The sequence below is a fragment of the Colius striatus genome, chromosome 9 (genome assembly GCF_028858725.1).
Source record: "Colius striatus isolate bColStr4 chromosome 9, bColStr4.1.hap1, whole genome shotgun sequence".
NCBI classification, from domain to species: Eukaryota; Metazoa; Chordata; class Aves; order Coliiformes; family Coliidae; genus Colius; species Colius striatus.
In genome coordinates this window covers 34712225-34727394 of record NC_084767.1, presented here as the reverse complement: position 1 = coordinate 34727394, position 15170 = coordinate 34712225, and positions in this window count along the sequence as shown.

Here is a 15170-nt window from a genome sequence, read left to right as displayed (position 1 = left end):
AAAATAAGAAAAAAATATATACATTTGAAATAGTACAGGGTTTTATGGAGAGGCAGCCTGGAAGGCTGCCAGGATGTTGAAATTTGCCACCCCTACACAATAACGAATACCATGGAAACCAGTAGGGCACTGGCAAGCAGGAAAGGAGATTGGCTGAATATTGCTTTCCATGAAACATAGCCAGGCTGGGACACTGTTGCCCTCCTGACTGTGGGAGGACTACATGCTGAGCTATCAGTGCTGCTGTTAGGGAGAGCAGGGCTCCATGAGGGAGTAATTCTGAGTAATTTGCCAACCTGGGGTAATATTGCTTTCCTGGTGACAGCAAAAAGTGTGATGGCTGAAGACTGCTACATCATCAGCTGTGGTACAAGGGCAATGGAAACCCTAACTGCCAGGTAAAGCTTCAACACGTGCTGGGAGGTGTAGGAAGATGAAAGTAACTTGAAACCTGAATGAGGACAGGGAAGGAACGTGCACATGCAGACTCCTGCATGCCCTGTCTGCCACAGCACAATAGAGGCATGAAACATGCAACAGGAATAGTAGTTTTTCCCCCTACCCCCAATATCAAGAAAGCTCAAAAAAAGAGATCCCTTTAAGCTGTAGAAAAGTAAGGAAAGGAATGAGGCTTAGAAAAAAACCCACAAACAAACCCCCAAACCCCAAATGGAACTGAATATAATAGGAGTAATAAAAATAAACAAGCCTAGAAAAGTGGTGGGAGAGGAATGAACATATTGTTAATCTGTCAAGTACACCATGCACACATTAATCTATAAAGTTTGGAGAAGTGTTCAGCCTCCCAGCTGAGCGACACCTGCTTGTTACCCAACAGCACACATCCCTTAAAAAGCCACACTCTTGGTAAGCCAAGTCAGGAGGAATCTGAGCGTAAACCAGCTGTACTCATACCAAATACTGCTAAGAGGAACAGCAGGCTCTTGTGAGTAAGCTGGGTATGGGGCAAGCAACACTAGGCTTGGAAACAATCAGCCCAGTAGAAACGGACACAGAGCTCCCCCACTGTCTCTCAGCAGCTGAAAGGTGCAGGAGTGATCTGCCACAGATGCTTACTGGAGCAGGGGGCAGGGCCAGAGGGAAGGGGTTTGTGGAAAAGCAAAGAGGACTGAAACAAAAAGAGAAGCAGCAGAGCACCATTCCTGCCATGGTAAAATGCACAAAGCTAGCAGGCCTTCCTTCAGTCACCATGGGAGACGGCTGGTGGGGATGGGAGTGCTGCCACAGCCTGCACCGATAAGGCTTTATCTAGGAGCAGGCGAGGGCCACACAGTCAGCGCAGGGCCGCAAGCACAGCCAGGCCCGAGAAAAGGGTCTGGGGGAGTGCAAGAACAACAGGGTAACATCAGGCATTTCTCACACAGCTGAAGGACTGGTGCTGGTCATCAGGAGACAAGTGCAGATGGGAGACTTTAAAGTGTTGCCAGAAAAAACAAGCTACAGCCAGGGTCAAGGAACATGGGATTTGACTCCTAGTTGTCAGCAGTTGTGGTGTATACATTGCTGAAAACAGATGCAGTGCCAGAAAAATCCAACTCTCAGCACGAAAAAAATAAGAATGATAATGAGAGAAGCCAAAACAACTGCAATTGTGAATTAGTGATTACATAAAGGCTTTTATCTTGAAGTTATGTAGGCCAAATTCTGAAGTCACTTTTTCAACCAGAATGCTCCCTTGAGTCCCTGTGATTTGCCACAAATTGCTACATCTTTTAAAAAAAAGAGAAGAAAAAAACTCCAACAACAAAAAAAAAGCTTTTCATTCTAAGCTAGCTGGCAATACACAGCAGGCAACTGCCTTAACTTTGCATCAAACATCTCTGGCAGGTAGCCGAAGTTCTCTGCTTTAGGCCACTGCCCATCCACACAGTGTAACCATAAGGCACAGGACAGCTTTCAGGATTTGCTCCCTTATATGGCTACTATTCAGGGAAGTGGGAACACAGAATCACAGAATGGTAGGTGTTGGAAGGGACCCGCAAAAGCAGGTGCACCTAGATCAGGTCACACAGGAACGTGCCCAGGTGGGTTTTGAAAACCTCCAAAGGTTTTCCACATCCACTCCACATCCTCCCTGGGCAGCCTGTGCCAGGGCTCCTTCATCCTCACAGTAAACCAGTTTTTCTTAATTTCAAATGGAACTTTCTGTGTTCCAGCTTCTTTCCATTACCCCTTGTCCTGTCACTGGATGCCACTCACTTCCCATCCCCTCATCCCATTCCAGTTTGAGACCTATCACTCACATGACCTTCCCTGCTCCTGCTTTGGACTTGTCTTGCTACAAGTAATTCACTACCAACCTGCAATTTCTACAGAGGTATGAGGTATCAAAAATAACACAAGAAAATGGTGAACACTTTGAGCAGGAGACATACCTTTCATAAGAAAGTTTATCGGCTATAATAGCCCTTCCAAAAGCAAGTGAACATGCTTAAATACTTGTTGAATACCTGTAGAATGCTGCCCAGCCAAAAATGCTGGAAATAGCTTTTTCAAGTCATGCAAACACTTCTGAGTTTCTGAAAGGAGAAATAGTTGGAAATAGTTTCAGATAAAACAACCTTTCATGCCAGCTGGCAAAAGGCAAACAGATGGATCAGATAGATGGATAGACAGGGTTTAAAGCCACTTTTGTCTCAACAGTGGGCTGGGCTTGTATATGCAATGTCTGAAGGCAGCTTATCGCATCATCTGACCCTTAAATGTTAGCTTTATGAAATTATATCAGATGAAACTGCAGTGTTCAAAAGCATCCCTTAGCCTGGCAGAAATCTCATTCTCCTCTCCTTCTGCCCAGCAGCACCTTCAGCGGTCCTTGGGCTCACTCAGCCCTCACACAGACCTTTGATCCTCAGGTTTTTCCCCCACACTCAGTTCAGCCTCTGTCAAAGCTGAAGAAAGGAGCTTATAGCACAAGGAGTTTCACAAATATTTAGGCAAAATACTTCCCCCCACCCCAGTGCAAAAGCAGCAGGTGTCTGCAGACAGTGAGAAAAGAAGGATGCTGTGAAGGCTGAAGGGAAATTGCCCCCAAACCATGTTTGATATACTTTAACAGAAACTTACTTAAAGTAGGATGTGAAAAAACAAAACAAACCAGGGTAAGCACGCTGTATTTTTGGTAGCCTGCATAGCATGAGAAAGGTGATGTTTTGTTTCAGCTGTGATTTTGGTGCTTGAATCAAAAGAGGCCAAATTAAGCCTCCTCTGAACAAGGATTTTGCCTTGACTGATGGGGATGGATTTTGCCTTGACTGATGGGGATGGGTCTGAACCCCAAGGGTTTGTGTGAACCCTTGCAGTTTGCTTACAGCCAGACATCCACTCCTCAGCACTTGCTTACTTTTCATATAAGATATATACGGTGGGGGGTTGGGATGTCTCCAGTGCTAGCAGCTCATTTCAGGTGATGTTTGTTATGAATCACAAGGACTACAGTCCCCACAGGCTCCCTCTGGCAGCTCCTCTCCTGAGACTTCAAGGAGTCACTGTCAGCACACCCTGGCTCTGCTGGATCACCAGCCAAAACAAACCCAGGGTCTCTGCAGCATCTCAATTGGTGCAAAGAGATTACGGAAATTTGGAAAGATTAAAATAAGTACACTAAACGGGACCAGGAGTAGTTTAACTTTCTTTTAGAAATGTGGGGTTTTTTTGCTGTATTAGGACTATGTGTCCCTGTAGATTTCATGTCAAAATGGAATTGCATAATGAATACTAAACACTTATCAAGAAATTCACAGTTGAAAGTGGTCTGTAATAACAGATTATAATTGAAAAGCACCTCTGCACTATTTCTACTCTCATTTATTTATGAATTCATGGATCACCTTTATAGAGGCTTCTGCTTTTCACATCAGACATTAAACTCTTTCCCATCTTGTCTGGGAAGATTCTGAGTTACCAAAGACAGGGTAGGATTACACCATCAAAGTTGCAACATCCAAGCCCTGATGTGACTAATCTACACGTAAATGGGAAAGGCTAAGATGTTCAGTCTGTGTGGTGGGCAGATGCAGAGCCAGACAGTCTTCTCCAGCCCACGGATGCATGGGAAACACATCCCCTCCTCACAGGGATGGCCTGGGATGGGCAAAGGGTCTCTGGCACACTCCTCCTTGGGTGTCTTTGTAGGGATAGGAGCACAAAGGACCATGCGGGCACACCACAGCTCAGCTCATGGTGGTCTTCCTCTCAGGTCAGAGCAGTGTAGCTTACAGGAAGGTAGTTACTCCCAGGGGGAATTGTAGATTCTTTCTTTACTTGCTTTCATAAGCAGGCTCATGGGAAAAATCTTTTTTTGCATAAGGCATAATATCACTTTTTACCTGTGTTTTTTAAAAGACAAGCAAAACTGTCTTGTCTAAGTAAACCATGCAGCCAAAAATACCTTAGAGATCACCCGGACTTCTTTGTCCTTCTGAGAGAAGTAGTTGTCTGCAGAGACATCACTGAGTGCGCTTCTCTTTCCTGTGGGCATCATCCTCCCGTGATTCACACAGCTCAGCTGAAGGGCATTTCTAAAATGTGTCTGTATCATTCAACAAGAGAGTTGTATCAAATCTGACAGCCGAGTAACTAGTTTTCAGAGTAAGAATGCTCATTTTTGCTTTGCAGATCCAGCCTGGCCAAAAATATATGTTGGCCCAAACCATTCCACAGCTTGGAGCACAGATGGCTGATGTGGGCTCTCACAGGGGTCAGTGGGGGCCCTCACCTGCTCTGCAGCTGCAGAACCCCCCCAGTACTGCTGGTAGGTGGCTGGAGAGGGGAAAAGACATGCATAGGTCCCTGCTTGCTCCCTTCTTTTCCTCCCCATTCTCTCAAGCCATCCCTTTCAACATGCTAAGGCCCCAGCCTTAAATGCCATTCTCAGTGGGGAATGAGTGGGGTTTGGTGGCTCAGAGTGCTCTGCATTTAAAAGCAGACTGTCAGGATCTCATCTACCCTCTTTACAGAAGCAGGGGCACCGCTCCTCACCTGACTTCATTAATTTAGGGGAAAGTGGTGGTGACAAGCTGATTTTTTGAGGGACTTGCCCCAGCAGGGCAGTGTTTCCTATGCTCTGTGCCACTGAGCTAACAGCATGAAGACCAGAAATGAGAGACCTCCATCCAGCAAACAAACAAAGAGAAGCAAGACTCACATCTTTTACAGGCATGACACACAACTATGGGTAGACAAAACAGCCCATTGCAGCAATTTCTAAAGGTCAGGGTTTCGTGAGGGGATGGCAATCAGCAGCTGACAGCCAAAGGAAACGCAGATGTTTAAGTTGCATATTGAGCAAATTTGATTGAGAAATCAGAGAAACGTAACAGGCACAGATACTGTTACTTTACATTCAGATTTTTTTCCATGTTAAACATGCACTCACAGCTCTTTTTCGTAGTTTTGACCTCAGCAAATGGTAGCTGTTGAAGTGTCAGTATCAGAGTTGCAAGCTCCAATGATTTATTGCAAACTTCATGATAGCTGACATTCTGACAGTCCAAAGACTCACATGATTAAACCACCATTTCAGCTTTTATCAGCATAATTTTCTGAGCTTTATTTTAAAATAAAATAAACCTAGAAAAGTGCATACCAGGAGCCAGCCAAACCTCAGAAGCCGCTACCCGTAAAACCACTGTCTTTTTTTCAGTTGATCATGTGGTGTAGGACATAACACTCTCATTTTTCTTCCTTAATGCCTGAAGTTACTTTTAGATTGTACCCTAGATGGTACTTTCAGATAGCACAGGTAGGTTTGGACTGCGCTGATATATGGTCACAGGCTTCATTGCCCATGGGCTTGTGACTCACTGCAACACCACAAGGTGCTGGAGGACATGGAGGACGCACTGGCATCCAGTGAAACCTTGTGCACAGGCCTTGCCGGAGAAGGCTGCAGGTTGGCAGGACATGCTCCTGCTCTTGCTGCCTGGGGTTGAAAACTAGCAGGAAGCTCCAGGAAACACCAGTTAGAAAGGGCCAGAGGCAGAAATAAAGTAAAAAATCAATCCAAACTTAGTGCATCAGAAGATATTTAGTATAAAAGAGTACTTATGGTCCTGCTCCATATATGCTGTGTTTTAGGCACAGTGTTTGACAAAAAAGGTCTTCCCAGCCCTTTTTATTGGTAAAATGGCCCACCTCAGCTGGACTCCAGAAACAAAAGGTAAACCAGCTGATAAAATAGATTGCTGGTTATTGAACAAGGCTCTAACCCTCACTACAAAACAAGTCATGTTGAGCATTTGCCTGTCAACACAGCCTCAGTGAGACTGTTTATGAGTAAACAAAAGGTCACCCCTGAGGGTAAAGGGAGTTGGATCCATCTGAAATGCTGCACCCAGTAACAATTTCCCACAGACTTTTCAAGAGGCACAAAGCTTTTATGAGCCAATGGAGAATGAAGTCTTTCACTTGCATCTCCACTAAACTCACCATCCTGCCCCAGCAACATAAAAAACCCCAAATATTGTGAGACTTCCAGGCTGTCCCGGTCAGGACAGTACATCACTCTCCATTTTTTGCATAAGATTAAACAGTTCCTAGTTCGCAGGGTATGGTCAGCCAAAAGAAATGGTTAATTTTCTTTAATTAATTTTGGTGCCACTTGTATCTGCGCTTTCTTTAATAGTTTCAGGTGCATTAGTTATCAGGAATATCTGATTCAAGGCGTAAGTGATGAAAGTTCTCCTTCTGTGGGGTTTTAAAATCTCTTCTCCTGAAATAGGTGTGAGGCTCTTTCCCACAAATGCTCAGGAGATGTATTTTGATTGCCAAAATACTAAAACCACAAACTTAGGGGGAAAAAAAAACAACAAAAAAGATATATAAAAAGTGTTTCAAATCAAGTGAATAAGCCAATGGGAGGGAGGGAGAAGAAATAGACTCAATCATCTCTCCTACCCATTAAATTAATAGCATTCCTCTCCAGAAAAGACAAGCACAGCATTAACTTCTCCAAAGACCTTTTTACAGCTGAGGTCCTGCAGTTGCCCCTCTCCTGCTATCCCTGCTGGGATGCAGCTCACCCTGTGCCGGTGCCCATGCCCCTGCCCCTGCCAGAGGGCAAAGTTCTTGGCCTCAGTGCGCTTGCTGGCCATGCTCTCTAGTAGGCCTTGCTCCCGCCAGCTTGAGCAGAAGAGACAGCACAGTGAAAGGAGCAGGACTGGTTGTGCTTTAAGATAAGATTGTCTGCCAGTGCTTTGCAGCCTTGCAGATGCTGGAAGGAAAACAAGCTGTAAAGATGGTAAAAGGAGAAGGGAAAAAATGCCCCAAGGGAAGCAGTGCTGGCACAGGAGACCAAGAGCTCCTCAGCAAAGGGCACGGTAAAACAGAAACAGAGACAAATGTGAACAGCACAAGTCAAACAGCATTATGTCTTGCCTTTAGATGCCCCCTCACTCTGCACACTTGTGCCATTCTGCATATGCTGGGGCAGCCAGTGCTGGGACTGGGCACCAGGAACCTTGTCGGAAGGTGGGATAGCCCTGCAAACCTCGCCTGCAAACCATCCTGAGCAAGCAGCAGTGACACTGTCCACCACAGCCCTTGCACCAGGGGCTGCTTTGCTCATGGGAGTAAAACCTACCTAGGAAACAAATTGTGGGGCTGGTGCTTCCCAGGCAGGTGTGTGCTGCCGATCAGGTGGATGTTTCACAGTGGCAGCAGGAGGAAAAGCATCTGGTGGCACAGTTTGGAAGAGGACCATTAAAGTCTGGTTCTGCAAGAGAGGCAGCAGGTGAAGGATGGCATGACCAGTCCAGCAAACACACTGGCCCTGCACGCAGTTTGTGAGCAGCAATACAGACGTGTCCACACTCATGTCTCATAAGCCTGGCTTATTGGCTTGGTTAGTTGTCCAGATTTAGCCTCTCATTGCATCTGTCCCACAGATATAAAGAGAATAAGGACCTTCATGGAGGACTCACGTAGGCCTGCTGCTTCTGTCTTGACAGAGGCTCTGCTGCTTGGACACCTTGCTTCAAACAAGGTAAGGATTCAAGGGGAAATCCTAGTCTCATTTGAGCTTAAGCTAGTCCTGCGCAGCTTGGCCTTGCAAATCCTCCCTGTCCTGGTTACATATCTCCACCCACTTCTGGTCCTTGCCCCATTGCCCCAAGCCACCCCAAAGGGAAGATAAGAGTCCCCAGTCGGACAGTGAGAAAGGTTGGAGGTGAGGTGCCCAGGGGCCACCTGGATTTTGTATGTGGAGGTGGGTAACAGCAACAGATGCTGTGTCATTCTGGTTCTCTGTGATTTAGAGGCTAAAACCTGCAGTAGCAGCCCCACAGAAGCCTTTCTGAGAGAGCAGGGTGGGCTTGGCACTGGCACAGTTGTCTTTGTATTCAACTGGCTGGTGATAAACTCAAATGAGCCAGACAGGACCTGAGACAAGATCATCCACACAGCTTCCTGTTGCACTTTGTTTGCTTGATGCATCTCAGAAGTCAAACGAGCAGCTCATCCTCAGATGGGTGAGCTGTACTCCCTGGCATGCACCAAGGCAGCAGCAGGGCCTGGCCAGAGGCTCCTCCCTTCTGCACAGCCCCAGGGACACAAGGAAAGCAAAGTGCTTACAGCAAAGGCTGTGCTGCTACTTCATGCCCTGAAGCTTGAGGTCTCTTTTTCCAGGACAAAGAAAAAAGACTTGTGCTAAATACTTTGCTAAATACTTTCTGCTAAACATCAAAACATGCAGGTTGAAACTAATGAATAGTTAAGAGTTTGGTGAAGACAAAACACGAATCCGTAATTATTGTAAGATGAGTCATCTGGAGAAACCAGAGCAGTAGCCAACAAAAAAAATATCCCTTTAAATAACTCCATGAGAACGAAAATGCCTAGAAACACACACATCAGTGACAAGACAACACTGTCCCTGGTGAGGGTGGGTGAAGAGGAGCAGCAATACTACAGCTCCGTAGAGGATGTCTCAGAGCCCCATGGTCACCTCCGAGCGAGGACCCCATGCCCATTTCACCAGAAGCCCATCTCTGGATATGAGGGAAGTCCGACATCCATGTTCTCTCTGTGACTCATAGGACTGGAATAAGCCAGACTTTTGCAGACAACAAAAAAGAAAAAAATCATATTGCTTGGGGGAGTGCCAAGCTATTATTTCACCCAATTAGAGTCTTGAACTGCTGAAAGTTGAAAGGATTTCCTCTGGAAAGAGAACATTCCCCAGCCAGAAAGTCTCCAGAAAGGTAAAAGAGCAATAACTCCTGGTGTTCAGCATTAGGAAACAAGTGTCTAGACAAAGGCTTCTTTTTTTTTTTTTTAATTGTTGTTGATGATATTTTTACAAGATCCTGTACAACAGATCCTGGAACTTGGATTTCTATTTTTACCCTCTTTCTCTACCTGTGACAGCTTCACATGTCTAAGACATGCTCAAATGTTTGACATGTATTTGGTTATTTTATTTAACTACCATAGCCTAGAGGTACTATACCCATTAGGGTTCAAATGAATGGATATCAGTATTTGAATGGATCTACTGGCATGCAGCAACAGGAAAAGAGTGAGCTGCACTGGTCCCCTGCAGCTGAAACTGCCTCCTAGGGAGACCATATGTGATTTAGCCCTCGTGTCAGTCCTGCTTCAGAAATCTCTGTTGAATTTGAGCTCAAGGTGATCCTGCATGGGGTCGCCCAACAAAGTGCTTGACACACTAGTGCAAAGCTCCAAAGCAGCCCCCTTGTGCTGCATGTGGCATGGCTGGGTCCAGGTAAAGAAACACAGGAGATCTGTTGGTGTTCCTCACCTTGCTTGGCACCTCCTTTCCCAGGCCTGCCTGCTGTCAACTGAGCAAAAATATGGGGTGCATTACTAAAGGGCAAGTAGGGTTTTTACCTTGTCCTGCTGTTCCCAGGCAGGTAGGGGCAGGCTGGCTGTGGGGAGGAAGCACAAACCCGCACCACAGCACTGTCCATTATTACTTCAGCATGTCACAATACGCCTGAGTAACTGGATATTATGTTGCATTTATCTGTATCTCCAGCGTTATGGGTGTTACATCCACAGCTGTATAAGTAACAGACCATCTCCCATCTATGGTAGCTTCCATTTTGCATGGCCTTGCTGATTCTGTAGCAGACAGCAGCAATAAAGCCTTGAGCTCAGGTTTTGGCATTGCCCCAGCCCCACCCCCCCGTCCAGTGCCCCACCAGTTTTAAAAAGATCACCTTTAAATGTGCTTCTACACCACTACAGAAGCAGTCCTCTTTTTTTTTTGCCACCAGCAAAAGGAAGTGTTTTGTGTTTTGGCACACTTGGTTTTAATTCCTTCTTCAGCAAGAAAGAAGACCCAAGACTGGCTGCAGCTTTATCAAGAGAGATTTCATCGTGGATTTAGCCAACCTTGCTTGCAGCCATTGTACTGTCAAAAAAGTTTCCTTCCTCTTCTTCACAACACTTCTACATCATATCCTATTAAGAGCTCTTACAGTGCTTCATAAATAATGTGATAACGACAGCCCTGTACACTTCAGGGATTTGGAAGGCACTATCTCAGTTTTTAAGAGATGGAATATTAAGATCAGAAATTTAAGGTAGCAAAGCCAACAGGCTGTGATCCAAATAATAAGAGTTTTTCTACCTCATTTCCTTTAGATCTGGAGCCCTTTTGGCTTCCCTGCTGCCAGCCCAGCTCTCCCACTTCTCCATCCCAGCACTTCAGTCCTACCCTGTCCTTTATCTCCAGGGTAGCTTACAAATTTTACACCAAGGCATCACCATCAGTTGAGGTCTCCAGAGACAAAACTGTTGTTTCCATTAGCCAGTAACTGAGATGAGAAACCAAACATCAGAAAAATCTTTCCATCATAGATTAATACTACTGAAAACACCAAGTCATAGTGATGCTCACTGCTATCAGAGGAATAACAGTTTGCTTAAGAAATAAGGCAGAGTGTAAAGGATGTGAAAAGAAAGTGAAAGGTCAGAGCTAGGGCTCACCCTCTGAGGACAGGCACTTGTGCAGAAGCCTCTGGACTTCTAACAGAGCCTAATTAAGTGTGAGTGTAAACATGGATGGAACACTTGGCAGTACTCCATGCTAGCTGGAGGGAGCAGCCTCCAGCTCAGGGCATCACCAGCTCTGGGCAGGGGGCAAAGCTGATTGAAGCAAAGGACTGCACATCTCACCCTGAGGCTGGAGAGACAGAAGGACCAAGCCTGGTGATTAAAAAAAGCAAGATTTCCATTACAAATTTTAAGCCACTCCAGAAGACAAGATGCAGCAGTGCTTCTCCCTGGGGAAGACAGGAAGCTGCTGCTGAGCTGTCTATCATTTATAATAAAATTATTATTTTTTCCTGAGGGAATGAGGCCTTGCTGCAGGGGCACATGGGCAACCAGGATTCGGCACAGACAGCAGGAAGCCAGTTGCGCAGAAACAACTTGAGGGGGATGGGCCAGCTAGAGGTTGTAGCTGAAGAACAGCGGGGACTGTGTCCCCCTCTGCAGGCAGGCTTTCCAGCCCTCGAGCACTTCCCTCCGGTGCCTTTAACCTCAATCGCTGCACGGACCCCTTATTACAGGAGAGTTCAAAATCCCAGATGGCTCAGGGGAGCTCCTCATCTCTGTGAACAGCCAGTGCCTGGAGTAGTGCAAGGTGCCTGCCCACTCCAGTTCCTCGTCTGGGGAAAAAACAGGATCCCTCCACTTGGTTTCTGATGCTCAACAAGAACTACTGCACATAGGCATTGACACGAGGAAGACGTGAACAGGGTGTGTGTCTGTGGGAGGAACACGTTTGGTGTGGCTCGAGTAAGCAGGATGCCTGCGGGCAGCAGAGGCCTGGAAGGGAGCGCCCATCCATGGCCAGCAGTCACTGGGGCAAGGGAACGCTGCAGGGCTGGGCTGTGGCCATGTGCCCCCAGCAGGCCCATGCAAACAAATCCTGATGCACAGGGAACACTACTGGGCAAAGTCCCAAGTAGCAAAATAAAACAAACCCCAAACATCCGTTTCCCAGAAGACTATATTCTTGGCCTGGAGAAAATTCTCATTTTCCTGACAGCTTTCACAGTGCAAAGTAGCTACTGGACAGGTCAGATGATGTCTCTCTGGTGAGATGTCCCAGCAGAAGCAGATGGCAAGCAGCTCTGCTGCTTGCTGGCACCCTCCCAGCAGAGCAGAGAAAGGGGTAAGGTGCACAGCTCCGCAGTTCAAAAGTGGAGGGGGAAAAAAAATAGCAGAAACCTCCAAAAAAAGCAGAGCAAAATACATCAGAAAATATCCCAGCTCCCCACCACCCCCCAAACAAGAAAAAGCCCAAACTAAATCCCTTTAACCTTGCCAGGCACTCTGCTACTTGGATTCTGCAGCTGAAAGCCCAAATCTAGCACAGCTTTCCTTTGGGGTCAGCAGGAAACATGGGGAGGCAGGAAGGAGACCCCTCAAGACTTCAGCTGAGAAGACAGTCAAGGCCCACAGAACTATTACCAGCCCAGGCAGAAGAGCTAGAAGGCACTAGATGAACACCCGGCCAGCTCCCAGAAAGCTGGACTGGTGGTTGTGTCCCCTGCAGCATGAAAGCAAGTATAATCCCTTCCCCAGGAGGGACTGCCTTCATCTAGTAAACTGCATAGTCAAGGAACCTGTTGGCCAGAGTTAATGAAGAACTAACTTGGGCTGCAAAGCAAGGCTGTCCCTTCAGCTCTTAATCAACACTAGACTGGGCACAGCCCCCTCCACATCACATCCCAGGATGGCAGGACTTGGGAACAGAGGGCTTAAGCACCAAACGGACCCACGGGAGATTATTTCCACCTATCAACCACACCTGTAAAACACTTATTCACTTTGTTCTAGGCTTAGCCCCAGTTCATCAGCCACTTTTTCCACTGTTGGCTTTTTTTTTAGAGCAACTCACATTGATAAAATGCTCTCATGACCACACTAGAACATTTTACCTTCCTCTGCTCCATAAATCTCACTATTTCACTTGAAAGAGCCATTGTCAGTCTAGCTAGCTGTTCTTTCTGCAGTCAATCACCTCAAAGCAGCTATCCTTAATCTCACATTAGTTTGGGTGAGGTTGTTTGGTTTTGCTTAATCAATAGACAAAAGATCCATTTTTGGATGGATTAGCTTCCTCAAAGAGTAGTGACTGATCGTACAGGCTCCACATAAATGCCCTGTCACACAATTCTTTCTTACAAGAGGCTGTACAAACCTCAGGATTTAAACTTCTATTGTAAAAAGTTCAAAAGGCCAAAGTCCCCATTAAAAGCCTGTCCTACTTCTTGGATAAGAATCACCTCTCTTTGTAAAGAACTTACCGTATTTCCCAACTATAGCTGTAGATTTTTTAAGACTTCACACAAATGCCCAGACCTTTGTTTGTGGAAAACCACGCGTGAGCGAACCACTGTTACCAGCTTGAACTGATAAGCAACTCAAAATCCAGTGATCCTGGCTGACACTCAAATTGAACACACTTATGTTCAGTATATTCACTCTTACGTTGTAGCAGCAGCCCTTTGGAACACACAGTTTATTGTTTAGAAGATGAGGAGTTTCACTGTTACAACCACAATCCAGGGTATATATTTGTTTACCTGCTTAAAAGAGGTGATGGCAAGTAAGTGTATGGTCTATGCAGACTGAAGAGCTTAAAACTCACTTCCTTTTCTCCACCCAGTATTTCTGGGTCACACACATTAAGCTCTCAGTGCTTTTTTTTCTTAAAAGGAGTTTAATTCACCAAAACCAAAAAGCCTGCAACATTTTATAAATTTTGAAAGAGAATGAAGTAGAATCTGTAGTTCATTTGATATTGAAATCAATGCTCTCAACATCAGAGGAGGAACAGAGGCAAAGACACACTGCTTCATGACTAAGCTCCAACAGGCTGCCTTGTGAGACAGAAGCTGTTCTGCACTGGACACTGGCTTGCAATCATAAACCACTAAAATGCGCTATATAAGAAAAGAGTTGAATCCGATTCCCTTATCAAAGGAATAAGCGAAAAGGAAGTAAAAAGTAGTGATGCAAAAGTAACTCCTTTCCATTTGAATCCCGCTGGACTTACTAAGCAACAGAAGTTCATACAAATTTCCTGATTAGGGTAAATTACATAGGAGAGTTTCTCAGCAGCACATACATAATTTATCTGATACTAATGTAGTCGCTTCCTTAAATGTAAGTTCAGAGGAAACCGAACTCCCAAATCTCTTAAGGATTTCTGTTTGAAAATGCGTTTTTAATAAAAAAACCTAAAAGGCACCAATAAGCAAGTCTTCTGTCTCATTATGAATGATTTTTAATAACTTGGCTGCCCACTCAAACATTTCAGCTTAAATTCATCTTGTCTAGAAAAAAAAAGGCAAATGTACTGGGAAAGCCTGCATATTCCCAGGCAATCCAGAGCTCTGCACAGTAAAACATCAGTGACAGCAGACTGTGCAACAGAAGGATTCATACGCAACACCTAGGACAAGAAAGGGTTGCAATACCATAGCACAGTCCCAAAACGCTGTTTCAGGATACCCGTTTGTCTGGTTACATACTGAGAGTTAGCTCATAATCTGTGTTCCAGAGAAAAGCACCAGCTACAGTGGCTGCAGAATTATCCAATGTTATACAGCTAAAGACACTGCTATTTTGTTTAGGTAACAGTCTACCACTACATCTATGAAAAAAAAAGGTACTTTTCCATATTAATTAATAAACCAAGTGATAAGATCAGCCAAATAAAAGTCCGCTATAAAGCTTCAAGAGCTTTAGTGTCTTGATTGGATGATGTTACTTCAGTGCATCTGTATCCCCTACAGAGAATGGCAAAATTGTCAAATGGCTGACTTCTGCTACTAATTAAAACCACTTGTCTCTTCATTATCAGATAGCTTAAGAAGTATTTTCGCCCTGGGTTTCCAGGTTTTGTTGGGTTTGGTGGCTTTTTGTTGCCCTTTTTTTAAAAGTAAGTGACATTGGCACAATCACCATAGAAGCAATTTGGAAGCTCACTCAATTTAGTTCAAAACATAAGTCTGAATCTTGTCAGCCAGTGCAGAAAAACCAAAATATTTGAAAGATGATCTTTAAAAAAAGGCGCTCTCAGGAGAGTTACAGCACAGACTCAATAAAGCATCTGAGCTGTTCAACTCCGCTTTGATTTTTGCAGATCTGTTTGTATGAGCTTTATG